At 32.6% G+C, this 5,885-nt stretch overlaps 1 pseudogene; it reads right to left on the reverse strand.

Moving 5' to 3' along the window:
• Nucleotides 1–2,599: 2,599 nt before the first annotated feature.
• Nucleotides 2,600–5,534, reverse strand: LOC120115802 (annotated as a pseudogene).
• Nucleotides 5,535–5,885: the final 351 nt, after the last annotated feature.

Genomic DNA, 5,885 nt, shown 5'->3' on the forward strand with positions numbered 1-5,885 from the left:
TAGATATGTGGAAAATTGATTGATAATGTCCTATCGAGCCCTCCTAGTCGCAACGAAAAGGAAAACATGATAATATGGCTCTAACCAACCCTCCTAGCCGCGATGAAAAGGCAAATTGGAGTGTGAAGATTAATCTCCCTCACAAGAACTTGAAAGAACTCCAGGAGAAGAAACTTCGAAGGCACAAGGCAATCAACACTTGCAAAAACAAACTCTCGTTGTATTATTAATCAAAGAAATATGATTTAGAAAGTTGAATGAAGCCTCCTTTATATAGGGGTTAAGTTCTAAAGATCCTAAATAACTAATGAATAAAATAATAACAAACTAAACATGTCTTAACTCTAATTCCTAATAAATTAATAAATCTAATCCTAAAAGATAATGCACCATCATATCTTAAATTATATTACAAATAATCAATATAAATATTGAAAATTTGTAATATTTACAAAATAACGTATTAATCTCGTATATAAATTTTTGCATGCGTTGTCTTTAGTAAAATGAATGTATCTTGAGTTCCCAATATCAGATTGATGCGATTCAAGTGGAAAATAAGAGAAAGAGGGTTATATCTTCATAAGAAAGTCGACCGGATAGCAACTGGATCCCCTTAAAAAAGTTGTTGTAAATCTACTGCTATTAGACCCTTACGGATGAATGCTTGAACTGTGATTTGAAAAATGGTATCGATACCATAGACAAAGGTAGTACCGATACCATCAAGGTAGTATAGATACTACCATGAAGGCTCAAATTCCAGAATTGAAAAATGGTACTGATACCATGCAAGGGTATCGACACCATAGTGCAAAGTAGTACCGATACTCCTGAGACAATATCGATACTACAAGGCTCCAACGGCTAGCAACGGCTAGTTAATTTGAATTTAACAAAGGTAGTATTGATACCCCATAGTGGAGTACCGATACTTCTAGTTCTGGACAGTCTTATTTTGCAGAAAATTAATTCCCAACTGCTCCAAAACATCCCCAACAGCTAGATACGACTTCAAACTCATTTCAAGCTATAAAAACAAGATGAGGACACTTGAAGAAAGTAGAGAACACCTATCCAAGCAATAAAACACAAGAGAAGAGTTTTTCAATCTTATTTTATCTTTCTCTTGTAAATATTTGTGTTTGTGTGAGCTTAATTCTTGTAAACACCCTACCTTTGAGAGGTTTATTTGTTTACTTCTTTCATCCTTTTGTAAAAGGAAAGAATCTAGCTTGAAAAACTAGGGAATTGTAAAGGTTGAGAGATGAATTTAACTAGAAAAATAAAGGTCAAATTGACAAAATTGTAAATATTCAAGACTAAGTTTTATGTCTCAAAATATTATATTCTCAAAATCTTAAAATTTATTATTAAAAAATCATTAGTGTAAATAGAATCAAGGGAAGACTTGCGCAAAGTTCTGATAAATTATTTCAAATGTAAAATTTTTAAATCTAAACTAATCTAATAAGAATACTTAGAATAAATATTGATAATATAAATATATGATAATAAAAACATGTTTAGTATAGTTACATGTATGAGATAAAGTGTATAATACGTGTAGTGATTGTTGGTATGTTTATTAAATTATGAACATGCCAGCTTTGTTAATTTAACTACTATAAATTGATTTAACTTGACTTTTTGTCTATATGTTACTTGTACATATTATAAATACTATATGATAAATTGATAATGTTATTATATAATATTTGAACTAAATGATATGTTTTAATCATTTTCAATGTGAAAAGTTATAAGACTATAAGTATTTTATAAATTATATATATATATATATAATAAAAACTTAATCGGGTACTCGGGTGTACCCGGAAAAATCAATTTTTGTGACCTGGGCCCGACCCGGCCGGGTAATATTTTTAGAAAATACCCGGTTTTTTAGATCCGGGGCGGGTATTTTTGCACACCCCTAATTAAAATGGTCCTTGTTGACTTTTTTTTAGGTCTTTCAAGTTTGACTCTTTATTATTTAAAATTTATCATTGATAAAAATATGAAAAAATTATATTTTAAAAACCTTCAATCAAATAGTTTTGAAATATATATTTTATAAAATAAATTAAATATTTAAAATAATTATGGTCAGATTTTAAAAAAATTGGCTATTTGAGTGGAACGGAAGGAATATTATTTAATTAAAAAATCGTTGATAAGAAGAGATAACAAATAATTAGAATTGAATGAGGGTTCAATAAAACAACTTAATATTGCTTAAGCATGTCCCAATTTCGAAGTTTTATGTATGTAGAAAATCCCTGCTAACAAACTCATCTACCGAAATCGGGTGTACGATACAAATCGGTCCGAAATTAGTCAGGTTAACACTTAAGAATCAAGATAGAAAAAAAAGTATCACCATTTTAAAGGTTGTTTCCTTTAAAATCAATACAATATAGGAATAAGATTCAAACAAAACTCCAAATTACATGCAAAATCTCAACTAACTGGTGTTATTGCTAAAACTTTGTCATCTGCAATTGCATCACAAATAAATAATTGCAAGTTAATAAACTGTACAAAGTATACATAAAACATACATGGTCATGGGGGCCTTTCTATCCCACTTCCTCCTCGTGTTCTTTCCTTTTTTCCAGCTCAGTAAAAATCAGAATGAACGGCTACACTTGTATTTATAAGAGACTATGGCTTTCATTTTAGTGTACCTTGATAAGACTCGAAAATGTAACCTTGTCGATGAGCAACTCGATGCAACTGATCATAGCCTGCAAGTACTCCAGCTCCTGCTACTCCAAGAAGCATATTAGCAGTAACTCCTCGAAATAGTGCTGAAAACCCCTCGAGATGAATAATCTCGAAAAGCATGGATAGAACTACGATACTTCAAGGATTGTCCCGAGGTTAACATCATTCGACGCCGAACTGTGTCGAAGGGATAGGCACATACTCCAGACACTGTGGTGATACTCAAACCTAAGAAGAAGCTAACAAAGAAATTCCCCTGCGATGAACGTAAGATTAACATCTGAAGTTTGGAAACATTCAAGTAGATATGACAATGTAATTTTATGTACTCAACAATTGAAAGAATTTGTTATATATAATGACTGGTTTAGTTGCAAAGGCCAGCAACTTATATCTATCCTCGACCCTGAGATACCATTAAGCGAAGAAACACCTCCAGTGTTTTCACTCCCTCTGAATAAGAGCTATCGTGAGAAAGAAAAACATCTACAAGAAAGGATCTGATGCTCACCTCCAGAGGCCCCACTAAAAGTATAGGCTTCATAGTGTCATAAATCCCAAAGTACATGCCACGGTACAGAGTAATCCCCATGATTGAAGCGCCAAATCCTCGATAGTCCCACGATGCCGTCACTTGATAAGGTTTTACGGTAAACATCTAGTAGCCCTTTGAATTGGCGTTGACCATTAATTGAGCACCCTTTTCCATCAGTACCAAGCCTAGTACGCGCATAATCCAAATGATATAAAAACAGTGATGTAGTTGCTCCAGCAGCACTCCCTGAAGCCACATTCCCAGCAAACCACATCATGTAACCATCTTTCTCTTTCGAGCGCCCAAAAATGCTTTTGAAGTAACCTTTAAATGCAAAGTTGAAAGCCTATGGATAATCAAACATCTGTTAAGTAACAAAATTAGGCAAGACAAGTATCTGTAAATGTATTAATAATAAAATAAAATGAAACCAAGACGTTCTGTACTATCAGCAAAAGATATCATACATCCCAGTACAGCCATATCGAATTCGGGACCAAAGCATTCACCCATTCTGTAAGCATAAACCCCAAAGCTACCATATAGCTAAGGCTTGGTAAAGAGACATGCTCAAATTACCAAAGATCGATTTACTATTTCTAAGGTCGAAGAAGCAGAATCAAACAAATGAGGAAACTAAAATGTCACTCCTAAAATATTAACTTGTTTTCTTTCTTCCATGTAGTTCCTATCTATGTTTTGAACTACTATGTAAGAAGAAGATGAAGTCCCTTGGCATTAACTGAAGAACTTCTTTTGTCAGCTTCCTTCAGGCCTTAGTTGGTAAAGATATTCTCCTTCAATCACAGTTTGTTTATTCCGTACCAAATACAAGGAAAATTCAGCAGTTGTTTTAGTTGCATCAGGAAGATCATAATCAAATTATTTCATCGGTTCTGAGTGTCTAATCACTAATATTAACAAAGTATCCTTCAATTACAATGTTTATGTCATTTTCTGTCCATAGAATTTCACGGAACATACATCACAAAAAAAAGAATCTTGAAGTACTCCACCTAATAGCACACAGATGTAATTTTTTATTAGTCTTGAGTGATTACAAGATAGCACCTGTTCGAAAGATTTTCAATCATTTGACAAAAGATGCTCAAACACCCATGTAGACAACATGTTCGAACCCGGGACCAGTTGCAGAACCACATGAGGGCAGAAGGGGGTCATGGCCCACCTGAACTTTTATGGTTTAATTGAATTTTAAGCCCTTAAAATTTGAAACCATTAAAATTAAGTCTTAACCCTCCTAAAATTTTCTGATTTAATTATTTTTAATACATTAGCAGTTTTAAAGTTAAATGAAATTAAGTTTTGCCTCTAACTTTTTTGGTTTAATTACTTTTAGGATATGACAGTTTTGAAATTAGTAAAATTAAGCCCCAATCCCCTTTTTTCTTTAATTACCTTTTAGAACCTTATTAATTTAAATTATAAACAACTTAGTTCCTCCCATAATTTCATCCTAGTTCCGCCCTTACGAGGCCTCAAGGATAACAATCATCCCTTCAATTCACTTTGTTCTTACAATATTATGTCATTTAAATACTCTAATCTGTCAAGTTCAGACGTTACCAAGTTCTTCAGAAACATTATTCAAGCACATCAAGAAAATTAGGAACCAATAAATCGGAAAGCATAAAATCCACGCAATGAAAAACAGAACAATCTCTATATAAATTTCCCAGTGAGAACATTCAGCAAAAAAATAAGCAAAATAGAAAATTAGTCGGTAAATCTGAGTAGGAAAATATCTGATGACATTGGCTTGGTTACCCCTCCAGAAAGAGAAGAGACCTTCCTCCTTGAAAACCCTTTTAAAGCAATCGCCAACACCATTATACGGTTTATGAAGCTGACCCCTTTTCATCATCTCCCCCTGATTTTGCAACAAAAGCTTCACTCTTTCAATGGGAGCTGCTGCACTCTTTGACGTTATAGCTGCCATTCCAGCCATCACAAAATCCATAGAAAAATTCCCTGATTTATTCTTTCGAATGTCCATCTTTTCTCCTGGCTACCTCTCTACAAATGCAATAATAAACTCAGAAAGAAAACCCATAAATTTGTATTGAACAAATCAACAAACCATGAAAAAAAACACACCTGGATAAATTAACCATAAAGAGGGAGTAAAATAGAGTAATATGAATTAAAAGTATAGAAATTCAAAAATGAAAAACCTGCGGAAATTACAGAGATTGAGAGGAGGAAGGTGGGACGAAGATAGAGGAGATTCGTTTTGGATTCCTAAAAGTTCACAAGATTTGAGAGGCCACATTGTTTGTTTTGTTCTAATTTAATGAAAATAAAATAAAATAAAGAGTAAACTATATGTATGACTACTCAACTAGTTTCACCTTTTATTTTAACTATTAATTTTGAAATTTTATTAATCAGATTACCTAACTATTTAATTGTGTCAATCAAGTCACTTGCCGTCAATATCTATCACGCTGACGTGACATTTAATAAAAATAGTATAATTTTATATTTGGTTCTCATTACTTACATATTCTATTAATTTAATCATAATTTTAAATTAATTTAATAAATTGATGAGTGTTCAAAATCGTTAATCTTTGCTTGTTATTTCTTCGATTTTGTG

Source organism: Hibiscus syriacus, unplaced genomic scaffold, assembly GCF_006381635.1.
Source record: "Hibiscus syriacus cultivar Baekdansim isolate YM2019G1 unplaced genomic scaffold, ASM638163v2 tig00110272_pilon, whole genome shotgun sequence".
NCBI classification, from domain to species: Eukaryota; Viridiplantae; Streptophyta; class Magnoliopsida; order Malvales; family Malvaceae; genus Hibiscus; species Hibiscus syriacus.